Genomic DNA, 14,134 nt, shown 5'->3' on the forward strand with positions numbered 1-14,134 from the left:
CCTTTCCTGAGGCGGTCCTCATGTGAGCCAGTTTCTTTGTAGCGCTTGATGGTTTTTGCCACTGCACTTGGGGACACTTTCAAAGTTTGCCCAATTTTTCGGACTGACTGACCTTCATTTCTTAAAGTAATGATGGCCACTCGTTTTTCTTTACTTAGCTGCTTTTTTCTTGCCATAATACAAATTCTAACAGTCTATTCAGTAGGACTATCAGCTGTGTATCCACCAGACTTCTGCACAACACAACTGATGGTCCCAACCCCATTTATGAGGCAAGAAATCCCACTTATTAAACCTGACAGGGCACACCTGTGTAGTGAAAACCATTCCCGGTGACTACCTCTTGAAGTTCATCAAGAGAATGCCAAGACTGTGCAAAGCAGTCATCAAAGCAAAAGGTGGCTACATAAGCTATATAAGACATAATTTCAGTTGTTTCACACTTTTTTGTTAAGTATATAATTCCACATGTGTTAATTCATAGTTTTGATGCCTGTGTGAATGTACAATTTTCAACCTATTCAATATTGTACGCGGCTTTAATCTATATATCTACGCATGTCATACGGATGTTCCGAGAAAAAAAAGAAAAAAAAAAATCGCATGACACTCACATAGCATTCATCCGTTTTTTTTGTCCGGAAATCGGACCTTTTTTTTCTCGCAAATGGGTATGAGCCCTTAGCCATATTCAGGGGCGGACACAGACAGCTTGAAGCCCCTGTGCAGGAAATGTGTCTGGGCCTCCTCTTTTTAAGGCAACAAAGCTATATATGTATATATATATAGCAACACACATACATGTATATATTACATAGTCTCCTTTATTATGTACAGTATATTGTCGTCCCTTACATATTGGATTTTCTAGAGCCCTGTTTTTTATTACATACCGTCCTGTCTTGTTAGCTGTATAATGCAATGATGGCTAATGGAGCATGGGAAAGCTTCTTTTCTAAAGGAGGAGCTGATGGACTGGTCGTCTGGTCACCGGCTCCTCCATCAGTAGTCATTTTACATCTAACAAGAGAGGGGACTATGTAATAAAAGAGGGCGCTATGAATAACAAAAGTAACAAGAATACACTATGTAAGAGACAGCACTGCACATAACAGCAGAGGAAGCTATATAACAGACCTGGGCAAGATGCGGCCCGCATCCGGCCCGCCTGATGATTTTAAACGGCCCGCCAGCTAGCTGTCACTTCTGACAGCCGCCCCCGGCACCGCTCGGCCAGCCGCCAGACGCTTCTGAGGAGGACCGCTGGCGGCTGGAGTGAAGGCCCCGAGCTCATCCACACGCTGTCGGAACGGTATGCGCTTGCAGCGCATACAGTTCCAGGGTCAGGATGTGATTGACACAGCATCAGGAGCCATTGGCTCCCGGCTGTGTCAATCATTCTTGTGACCGGATTCTAGCATATCAGAGTCCTGGAAATCTGGAGCTCCGCCCCTGATCATGTGACCCCTCCCCATGTGACAGATCACATGACTGTGACGTCACATAGGTCCTGTCCGCACACGGCGGGGCCGCTCTGCAGGAGGAGGTATGTGTGTGTGTTTCTGTCACTCTCTTATATGGCGCCACCATAGTTCTCAGCGCTGTACAGACAATATCACAATCTAATTCCCTATCAGTCTCTGGAATGCGGGAGGAAACACGGGGAGAACAGACAGACTCTGCACATGTTGTCTTCTCCTATTAGTGCAGATGATTTATTTTGTATGACATGGCCTCAGTGTGGCCCCTCAAGGCTCCTGTACCTTCCTCCCTATGACATGGCCTCAGTGTGGCCCCTCAAGGCTCCTGTTCCTTCCTCCCTATGACATGGCCTCAGTGTGGCCCCTCCAGTCTCCTGTTCCTTCCTCTTTATGACATGGCCTCAGTGTGGCCCTTCAGGTCTCACTCTGCTGCCAGGACCAGCTCTGTATTGGCCCCATGTTTTCAGTGTCTCTGTCACACCGGTATTCTGATTGTGTAACAACTCACAGGGGTAAATAGGTAAAACACTAGAAACTGCAACTGACCCTGCCGATGCCTGTACAGCAGAGTTAATTATATTAGTCCGGCCCTCTAAAACCATCCCAATTTCTCATGCGGCCCCATGGCAAAATTAATTGCCCACCCCTGCTATATAATAAGGGACTCCACCATATATAACTAGAGAGGATGGTATATAATAAGGGATGGTTATACATAACAAAAGAGGAAACTATGTAACTAAGGATGGTGTTATACATAATAAGTGAGTACACTATACACTAAGGGACTGTGCTATATAATAAGTGAGTACACTTTATACTAAGGGACTGTATTAGACATAATAATCAATAATAACGTCTTCCTCCACCTCCCCCTGTTCCTAAATCCATTATAAATCCCCCTTCCTCCCATCCCAATCCCCCACATGCCTCATTGTCCTCCTCCCCCGCATCCCATATTGCCCTCTCCACTACCCAATGATTGCCCTCTTCACCACCTCCATCATTGCTTTCTCCCAACACCCCATTATTGCCCATTCCACCACTTCCATCATTGCCTCCTCCCCACCAGCTGTTGTGAATTCCGTTCTGGAGCTCCCTCCTGTGGTTGCTAATGGTATTTTTGTGAGTCTGCCCTTGGGCTCCCTCTGGTGGTTTTGAGTGGAACTGCTGCTCCTTTAGGTAGCTGTAGCAGCTGCCTTCACTAATCGCCTTGCCTGGGTTTGTTATTTAAACCTGCTCTGGGCTTTAGTTCATGCCAGCTGTCATTGTTCTTGGTTGGATTTGGTTCTCTCCTTGGATTTCTCATATGGCCTGTCCTTGTCAGCAAAAGATAAGTTTTTGCTAGTTCTTGTTTGTCCATTTGTTTGGACTCTATTGCTCTGCAAATATGTCTCTTTTTGTCCAGCTTGTCACTATGTCATATTCAGGCTAGCTGGAAGCTCTGGGAAAGCAGATTTGCCCCTCCACACCGTGAGTCAGTGTGGAGTTCATTTTTGTAAACTCTGTGTGGATTTTGTAGTTTTTAATACTGACCGCACAGTATCCTTTTCTCTCTGTCTATCAAGTTTAGTATTGGCCTCCTTTGCTGATATCTGATTTCATTCCTGTGTACGTCATTTCCCTCTCCACTCACAGTCAATATTTGTGGGGGGCTGTCTTTCCTTTTGGGGTTTTCTCTGAGGCAAGATAGCTTTCTATTTCCTTCTTTAGGGGTAGTTAGTTCTTAGGCTGTGAAGAGGTGTCTAGGGAGAGTCAGGAACATCCCATGGCTATTACTAGTGTTGTTGTTAGGATTAAGGACTGCGGTCAGTAGAGATACCACCTTCTCAGAGCTCGTTCCATGTTGCGTTTTAGCCACCAGGTCATATCAGTGTGGCCTCTTAACCACCAGGTCATAACACCAGCCCATCATTGTCCTTTCCACTGCCACCAACTGTTGCCTTCTCCACCACCCCATCATTACGCATTCCACCACCTCCATCATTTCCTCCTCCCCCACCACCCCATCATTGTCCTTTTTACTGCCATCATCATTGTCTTCTCCCCATCACCCCCATCATTACCCATTCCACAACCTCCATCATTGCCCTCCTCCCCACACCCCATCATTGTCCTTTCCACTGCCATCATTGTCTTCTCCCCCATCATTACACATTTCATGACCTCCATAATTTCCTCCTCCCCCACCATCCCTGTTATGACCCCAATGGCGAGGGTCTCAGAAATATCAGCAAGTCTGCGAAGTACAAAAATCCAGCTCATAGGGCAGTGGTAACTGGGTTGACCATATATCTACTCCTAACGCCAACCCTAGAAGTAGCCGGGGAACATGCCTACGTTGGTCGCTAGATGTCTCGCGCCAGCCGGAGAGCTAACTACCCCTAGAAGAGGAAAACAAAGACCTCTCTTGCCTCCAGAGAAAAGACCCCAAAAGTAGGATACAAGCCCCCCACAAATAATAACGGTGAGGTAAGAGGAAATGACAAACACAGAGATGAACTAGGTTTAGCAAAGAGAGGCCCACTTACTAATAGCAGAATATAGTAAGATAACTTATATGGTCAACAAAAACCCTATCAAAAAATCCACGCTGGAGATTCAAGAACCCCCGAACCGTCTAACGGCCCGGGGGGAGAACACCAGCCGCCCTAGAGCTTCCAGCAAGGTCAGGATACAGATTATATACAAGCTGGACAAAAATAGAAAACAAAAACAAATTGCAAAAGCAAAAAAAAGCAGACTTAGCTTAATGAAGCAGGAACCAGGATCAGTAGACAAGAGCACTACAGATTAGCTCTGATATCAACGTTGCCAGGCATTGAACTGAAGGTCCAGGGAGCTTATATAGCAACACCCCTGACCTAACGACCCAGGTGAGCATAAAAGGAATGACTGACATATCCAGAGTCAAATCACTAGTAGCCACTAGAGGGAGCCAAAAAGTAAATTCACAACAGTACCCCCCCCTTAGTGAGGGGTCACCGAACCCTCACCAAGACCACCAGGGCGATCAGGATGAGCGGCGTGAAAGGCACGAACTAACTTGGCCGCATGCACATCAGAGGCGACCACCCAGGAATTATCCTCCTGACCATAGCCCTTCCACTTGACCAGATACTGAAGCCTCCGCCTGGAGAGACGAGAATCCAAGATCTTCTCCACCACGTACTCCAACTCGCCCTCAACCAACACCGGAGCAGGAGGCTCAGCAGAAGGAACCACAGGCACAACGTACCGCCGCAACAAGGACCTATGAAATACGTTGTGAATGGCAAACGACACCGGAAGATCCAGGCGAAAGGATACAGGATTAAGGATCTCCAATATCTTGTAAGGACCAATGAATCGAGGTTTAAATTTGGGAGAGGAGACCTTCATAGGAACAAATCGAGAAGACAGCCATACCAAATCCCCAACGCGAAGTCGGGGACCCACACCGTGGCGGCGGTTGGCAAAACGCTGAGCCTTCTCCTGTGACAACTTCAAGTTGTCCACCACATGATTCCAGATCCGCTGCAACCTATCCACCACAGAATCCACCCCAGGACAGTCAGAAGGCTCGACATGTCCCGAGGAAAAACGAGGGTGGAAACCAGAGTTGCAGAAAAATGGCGAAACCAAGGTGGCAGAACTAGCCCGATTATTAAGGGCAAATTCAGCCAACGGCAAGAAGGTCACCCAATCATCCTGATCAGAAGAGACAAAACACCTCAAATACGCCTCAAGAGTCTGATTAGTTCGTTCCGTTTGTCCGTTAGTCTGTGGATGAAAAGCGGACGAAAACGACAAATCTATGCCCATCCTACCACAAAAGGATCGCCAGAACCTGGAAACAAACTGGGATCTTCTATCCGACACAATATTCTCAGGAATGCCGTGCAAGCGAACCACGTTCTGGAAGAACACAGGAACCAGATCAGAAGAGGAAGGCAGTTTGGGCAAAGGAACCAGATTGACCATCTTGGAGAAACGATCACATATCACCCAGATGACAGACATGCCCTGAGACACCGGAAGATCCGAAATGAAATCCATAGAGATGTGTGTCCAAGGTCTCTTCGGGACAGGCAAGGGCAAGAGCAACCCGCTGGCACGAGAACAGCAAGGCTTAGCTCGAGCACAGGTACCACAGGACTGCACAAATGACCACACATCTCTTGACAAGGAAGGCCACCAAAAGGACCTGGCCACCAGATCTCTGGTGCCAAAAATTCCCGGGTGCCCTGCCAACACTGAGGAATGAACCTCAGAAATGACTCTGCTGGTCCACTTAGCAGGCACAAACAATCTGTCAGGTGGACAAGAGTCAGGCCTACCAGCCTGAAATCTCTGCAACACACGTCGCAGATCTGGAGAAATAGCTGACAGGATAACTCCTTCCTTAAGAATACCCACAGGTTCAGCGACTCCAGGAGCATCAGGCACAAAGCTCCTAGACAGAGCATCGGCCTTCACATTCTTAGAACCTGGTAAATACGAAACCACAAAGTCAAAACGGGAGAAAAACAATGACCAGCGGGCCTGTCTAGGATTCAGGCGTTTAGCAGACTCGAGGTACATCAGATTTTTGTGATCAGTCAAGACCACCACACGATGCTTAGCACCCTCGAGCCAATGACGCCACTCCTCAAATGCCCACTTCATGGCCAACAACTCCCGATTGCCCACATCATAATTTCGCTCTGCCGGCGAAAACTTCCTAGAGAAAAAGGCACAAGGTCTCATAGTAGAGCAACCAGGGCCTCTCTGCGATAAAACGGCCCCTGCCCCAATCTCCGAAGCATCCACTTCAACCTGAAAGGGAAGTGAGACATCAGGCTGGCACAAAACAGGCGCTGAAGTAAACCGGCGCTTCAACTCCTGGAAAGCCTCCACGGCAGCAGGAGCCCAGTTAGCCACATCAGAGCCTTTCTTGGTCATATCCGTCAACGGTTTAACAACGCTAGAAAAATTAGCGATAAAACGACGGTAGAAGTTAGCAAAACCCAAGAACTTCTGAAGACTCTTAACTGACGAGGGTTGAGTCCAATCATGAATAGCTCGAACCTTGACTGGGTCCATCTCCACAGCAGAAGGGGAAAAAATGAACCCTAAAAAGGGAACCTTCTGTACACCAAAGAGACACTTTGAGCCTTTAACAAACAAAGAATTTTCACGCAAAATCTTGAAAACCATCCTGACCTGCTCCACATGCGAGTCCCAATCATCAGAAAAAAACAGAATATCATCCAGATAAACGATCAAAAATTTATCCAGATACTTCCGGAAAATGTCATGCATAAAGGACTGAAAAACTGAAGGTGCATTAGAGAGCCCAAATTGCATCACCAAGTACTCAAAATGACCTTCGGGCGTATTGAATGCGGTTTTCCATTCATCTCCTTGCTTAATGCGCACAAGGTTGTACGCACCACGAAGGTCTATCTTGGTGAACCACTTGGCACCCTTAATCCGGGCAAACAAGTCCGACAACAACGGCAAAGGATACTGAAATTTGACAGTGATCTTATTTAAAAGCCGATAGTCAATACAAGGCCTCAAAGATCCGTCCTTTTTAGCCACAAAAAAGAATCCCGCACCAAGAGGGGAAGAAGAAGGACGGATATGCCCCTTCTCCAGGGACTCCTTAATATATGAGCGCATCGTGGTATGTTCAGGTACCGACAGATTAAACAGTCTTCCCTTAGGAAACTTACTACCTGGAATCAAATCTATTGCACAGTCACATTCCCTATGAGGAGGCAATGCACTAGACCTAGACTCGCTGAAGACATCCTGATAATCAGACAAATACGCCGGAACTTCCGAAGGCGTAGAAGTAGCAATAGACACGGGCAGGGAATCTCCATGAATTCCATGACAGCCCCAACTTGACACTGACATTGCCTTCCAGTCCAAGACTGGATTATGGGTCTGCAACCATGGCAAACCCAAAACAACCAAATCATGCATCTTATGCAGAACAAGAAAACGTATCACCTCCCGATGTTCAGGAGTCATGCACATGGTAACCTGTGTCCAAAACTGCGGTTTATTTTCTGCCAATGGCGTAGCGTCAATACCCCTAAGAGGGATAGGATTTTCTAATGGCTCAAGAACAAAACCGCAGCGCTTGGCGAATGACAGATCCATAAGACTCAGGGCAGCACCTGAATCCACAAACGCCACGACAGGATACGATGACAGTGAGCAAATCAAAGTTACAGATAGAATGAACTTAGGTTGCAAATTACCAATAGCGACAGGACTAACAACCTTAGTAAGACGCTTAGAGCATGCTGAGATAACATGTGCAGAATCACCACAGTAGTAACACAAGCCATTCTGGCGTCTATGAATTTTCCACTCATTTCTAGTCAGGATTCTATCACATTGCATTAAATCAGGTGCCTGTTCAGATAACACCATGAGGGAATTTGCGGTTTTGCGCTCCCGCAACCGCCGGTCAATTTGAATTGCCAGGGCCATGGAATCATTCAGACCTGTGGGAATGGGAAAACCCACCATCACATTCTTAATGGCTTCAGAAAGGCCATTTCTAAAATTTGCAGCCAATGCACACTCGTTCCACTGGGTCAGCACGGACCATTTCCGAAATTTTTGGCAATACACCTCAGCCTCGTCCTGGCCCTGAGACATAGCCAGCAAGGCTTTTTCTGCCTGAATCTCAAGATTGGGTTCCTCATAAAGCAAACCGAGCGCCAGAAAAAACGCATCAATATCAGCCAATGCCGGATCTCCTGGCGCCAGCGAGAAAGCCCAATCCTGAGGGTCGCCCCGTAAAAAAGAAATAACAATTTTCACTTGCTGAGCGGAGTCTCCAGAGGAACAGGGTCTCAGGGACAAAAACAATTTACAATTATTCCTGAAATTTCTAAACTTAAATCGATCTCCGGAAAACAGTTCAGGAATCGGTATCTTAGGTTCTGACATAGGATTTCTGGTAACATAATCTTGTATGCCCTGCACACGAGCAGCAAGCTGGTCCACACTTGTAATCAAGGTCTGGACATTCATGTCTGCAGCAATCACAAGCCACTCAGAGGTAAAGGGGAAAAGAAAAAAAAAATGAGAGAGAGAAAAAAAAACTCAGAACTTTCTTTCTTATAATCCCACTTCTGCAATGCATTTAACATTTAATACTGGCCTGGCAAACTGTTATGACCCCAATGGCGAGGGTCTCAGAAATATCAGCAAGTCTGCGAAGTACAAAAATCCAGCTCATAGGGCAGTGGTAACTGGGTTGACCATATATCTACTCCTAACGCCAACCCTAGAAGTAGCCGGGGAACATGCCTACGTTGGTCGCTAGATGTCTCGCGCCAGCCGGAGAGCTAACTACCCCTAGAAGAGGAAAACAAAGACCTCTCTTGCCTCCAGAGAAAAGACCCCAAAAGTAGGATACAAGCCCCCCACAAATAATAACGGTGAGGTAAGAGGAAATGACAAACACAGAGATGAACTAGGTTTAGCAAAGAGAGGCCCACTTACTAATAGCAGAATATAGTAAGATAACTTATATGGTCAACAAAAACCCTATCAAAAAATCCACGCTGGAGATTCAAGAACCCCCGAACCGTCTAACGGCCCGGGGGGAGAACACCAGCCGCCCTAGAGCTTCCAGCAAGGTCAGGATACAGATTATATACAAGCTGGACAAAAATAGAAAACAAAAACAAATTGCAAAAGCAAAAAAAAGCAGACTTAGCTTAATGAAGCAGGAACCAGGATCAGTAGACAAGAGCACTACAGATTAGCTCTGATATCAACGTTGCCAGGCATTGAACTGAAGGTCCAGGGAGCTTATATAGCAACACCCCTGACCTAACGACCCAGGTGAGCATAAAAGGAATGACTGACATATCCAGAGTCAAATCACTAGTAGCCACTAGAGGGAGCCAAAAAGTAAATTCACAACACATCCCCATCATTGCCCTTTCCACCACCACCATTGTCTTTTCCCCCACCACCCCCATCATTGCCCATTCACCACCTCCATCATTTCCTCCTCCCCCACCACCCCCATTATTGCCCTTTCCACCTCTCCATCATTGCTTTCTCCCAAATCACCCCCATCATTGCCCTCTGTCAATCCAATCATTGCCTTCTGCCCCACCACCCCATCTTTGCCCATTACACCACCTCCATCATTTCCTCCTCCCCACCACCCTCATTATTGCCCATTCACCACCTCCATCATTTCCTCCTCCCCCACCACCCCCATTAGTGCCCTTTCCACCACCTTCATCATTAATTTCTCCCCATCACCCCCATCATTGCCCTCTCTGTCAACACAATCATTGCCTTCTGCCCCATCATTGCCCTCTCTTTCAGCCCAATGATTGCCTTCTGCCCGATCACCCCCATCATTGCCCTCTCCTCCACCTATACACACACAGACACACAGCACCATTCACTTCTCTGCATGCACACACACACACCCCTCACCTCACCTCTGAGCACGGTATCCGGAAGCCCCACAATCGCCGACAGCTTCCCGTCTCGTACAGTGGCGGCATTGAATGATGATGTCATTCAGCCGCTGCTGTGAGAGACAGGAAGGACGGATCCATTCGCTGCAGCTCCACTGCCATTTTCTGTTGCAGGCTGTGGAGCTGCAGGGATTGCTCCCTGCCCGCCGCACATGAGGTCAATCTGGCCAGGGGCCCCATCGGAGACTCAGGGCCGGCTAATTTGGCCAGATTTCCCTCATTAATAGCCGTCCTGCAGGGGCTTCCCGGAGCCTCCGGGCCCGGATGCTGCTGCACCGGTTGAACCGGCGGTGTATCCGCCCATGGCCATATTTAATTCACAGCAGAAGATAGAACAATAGTCCGATGGTGAAAAAAAACCTGAAGTAATTTTGAAATTATTTACAGCAACACAAATAAAAAAAAAAATGGGACAGGGCGATGTCTACCATTGTGTAGCATCCATCTTTCTTCATACAATAGTGTGTAAACATCTGGGAAGTGAGGAGACCAATTACTAGAGTTTTTGGAGAGGCGTGTTGTCTGTTATGATCCGTTGACCTTGGAGCCGCATGAGACTTTCTCAGGAGTAGGTGGAACCTGTACTGACCGCAAACCCTAAACTGTCACCGCAACTAGAAGTAGCCGTGGGGTGCACCTAACACATCCTAGACACCTCGACACAGCTGGAGGACTAAATACCCCTATAGATGGAAATGGGAATTCTATCTTGCCTCAGAGCAGAACCCCAAAGGATAGGCAGCCCCCCACAAATATTGACTGTGAGTATTAGAGGAAAGACACACGCAGGCAGAAATCAGGATTTAGCAAAAGAGGCCACGCTAGCTAAATAGGAAAGGATAGGACAGAATACTAAGCGGTCAGTATTAAAACCCTAAAAATATCCACAGCAGATAATACAAAAATTCCACCATCTAACTAAAGACATGGAATGTATATCTGCATCTCCTGAGAATCCAACTTGACTGAAATATCCAAACACAGTCTAAGCTGGACAAGAAAAAACATTGAATAGTACTGAATTGTAAAGCACACAGCATGTGTGCTGTAGAAACAAAACCAGACACTTATCTTTGCTGATTTGGCAGCAGGGCAGAAGGAACCAGACAGATATGCAAAATCTCCAAGAACAATGGACAACTGGCAAGGGCTAATGAATCCTGCACACCTAAATATCCCAGTCAGAGCAGGCAATCAGCAGGGACACCTGCCCAGGATTGCAACCCAGGGACAACTGCATTACTATCAACAACCACCGGAGGGAACCCAAGAGCAGAATTCACAACAGTTGTCCCACTGTTGCCAGATGTAGGATTCTAGCTGCTCAGCAGCCCTGGGTCTTTGCTTGATTTTTTTTACAAAATACGCCAAATGTTATCTGTTGGTGAAAGGTCTGGACTGCAGGCGGCCTGTTCATCGCCCAAGCTCTTCTGTGAAGCCATGTTGATTTGATGGATTCAGTATGTAGCTTAGCATTGTCTTGCTGAAATTTGTAAGGCCTTCCCGGAAATAGACATTGTCTGTATAGGAGCATATGTTGTTCCATAACCTCCACGTAATGCTCAAAATTGATTGTGCCTTTGTAAGCTGAAAATGTATCAGGCACTAATGCAGCCTCATAACATCAGAGATGCAGAACTGTGTGCTAGTAACAAGCTGGATTGGCCCTCTACTCTTAAGTTCACAGGAAACGGCATCTGTGGTTTCCATAAAGAATTTCAAATTTTTATTCTTTTGACCACAGAACAGTTTTACATTTTTCCTCAGTCCATTATAAATGAGCTTTGACCCAGAGAGGACAGCAACGTTTCTAGATTGGGTTGATATATGGCTTCTTGTTTGCACACTAGAGCTTGACAGGGCATGGCGACTCTTTCTATTCCAAGCCTTCCATCTCCTTAGATAATCGTGCCCTTCCAGCCTTTACCAGAAAATAACACAAAAGAGATTAATTTGGCCACAGCGGCCATTTATTAAAGGGAACCTGTCACCCCCAAAATCGAAGGTGAGCTAAGCCCACCAGCATCAGGGGCTTATCTACAGCATTCTGTAATGCTGTAGATAAGCCCCGGATGTATCCTGAAAGATGAGAAAAAGAGGTTAGATCATACTCACCCAGGGGCGGTCTCGGTACGGTCCGATGGGTGTCGCGGTTTGGTCCGGCGCCTCCTATCTTCATTAGATGACGTCCTCTTCTTGTCTTCACGCTGTTTCTCCAGCACAGGCGTACTTTGTCTGCCCTGTTGAGGGCAGAGCAAAGTACTGCAGTGCGCAGGCGCCGGGCCTCTTTGACCTTTCCCGGCGTCTACGCACTGCAGTACTTTGCTCCGCCCTCAACAGGGCAGACAAAGTACGCCGCAGCGTGAAGACAAGAAGAGAACGTCATTGTAAGAAGATGGGAGGCCCCGGACCGGACCGCAACACCCGTTGTACCGGGACCACCTCTGGGTGAGTATAATCTAACCTCTTTTTATCATCTTTTAGGATACATCGGGGGCTTATCTACAGCATTCCAGAATGCTGTAGATAAGCCCCTGATGCCGGTGGACTTAGCTCACCTTCGATTTTCGGGGTGACAGGTTCCCTGTAACAAATAATAAGAATTACAAATTTAACATCATAATGAGGGGGGAGGTCCTTGAAGCTACAAGATCTGGCACTCATTACAACCAATGGTTAAAACACAAATATTTTACCCCCAGCTGTAACCATCTCAAGGACACCACACCACTGTACATGGTGACAAACAAAACCACATGCTCCCAGGGTCCATCCCCGTCCAAAGTCCCACTAAATGCCAGATCAGCCATTCTTAATTCCAACCAGAAGGGAACCGTCGACTAATTCTCCCTCTGACACCAATTTTTTTTACCAGCTCCAAGGATGCCCCACCACCGAGACTTGACAAAGTTAAGCCTTTTACATCCCAAAACACACCATCATAATATAAATATTTAATTCTCTCTCTCTCTCTATATATATATATATACACTCACTGGCCACTTTATTAGGTACACCATGCTAGTAACGGGTTGGACCCCTTTTGCCTTCAGAACTGCCTCAATTCTTCGTGGCATAGATTCAACAAGGTGCTGGAAGCATTCCTCAGATATTTTGGTCCATATTGACATGATGGCATCACACAGTTGCCGCAGATTTGTCGGCTGCACATCCCTGATGCGAATCTCCCGTTCCACCACATCCCAAAGATTTCATGTTGTTTACGCCAAATTCTGACCCTACCATCCGAATGTCGCAGCAGAAATCGAGACTCATCAGACCAAGCAACGTTTTTCCAATCTTCTACTGTCCAATTTCGATGAGCTTGTGCAAATTGTAGCCTCAGTTTCCTGTTCTTAGCTGAAAGGAGTGGTACCCGGTGTGGTCTTCTGCTGCTGTAGCCCATCTGCCTCAAAGTTCGACGCACTGTGCGTTCAGAGATGCTCTTAGGCCTACCTTGGTTGTAACGGGTGGCGATTTGAGTCACTGTTGCCTTTCTATCAGCTCGAACCAGTCTGCCCATTCTCCTCTGACCTCTGGCATCAACAAGGCATTTCCGCCCACAGAACTGCCGCTCACTGGATTTTTTTTCTTTTTCGGACCATTCTCTGTAAACCCTAGAGATGGTTGTGCGTGAAAATCCCAGTAGATCAGCAGTTTCTGAAATACTCAGACCAGCCCTTCTGGCACCAACAACCATGCCACGTTCAAAGGCACTCAAATCACCTTTCTTCCCCATACTGATGCTCGGTTTGAACTGCAGGAGATTGTCTTGACCATGTCTACATGCCTAAATGCACTGAGTTGCCGCCATGTGATTGGCTGATTAGAAATTAAGTGTTAACAAGAAGTTGGACAGGTGTACCTAATAAAGTGGCCAGTGAGTGTATATATATATATATATATATATATATATATATATATATATATATATATATATAAAAACACATATATTTCTATAAGTATACCTATATCCACACCAACCAGACATAGAGGTAGGGGGGACTATTCATCACCAGTAACACCCGAAAATGGCCCCCTTTCCGCACTTTTTACCTTAAATACCCCCACACCCAGACCCTCCTCTCAATGCCCCGCCTTCACCTTTAAAACTACCTATCCCATTTAGTACCCCTGTTCAGAGTTTTGTTAATGTTG

Source organism: Ranitomeya variabilis, chromosome 4, assembly GCF_051348905.1.
Source record: "Ranitomeya variabilis isolate aRanVar5 chromosome 4, aRanVar5.hap1, whole genome shotgun sequence".
Classification (NCBI taxonomy): domain Eukaryota; kingdom Metazoa; phylum Chordata; class Amphibia; order Anura; family Dendrobatidae; genus Ranitomeya; species Ranitomeya variabilis.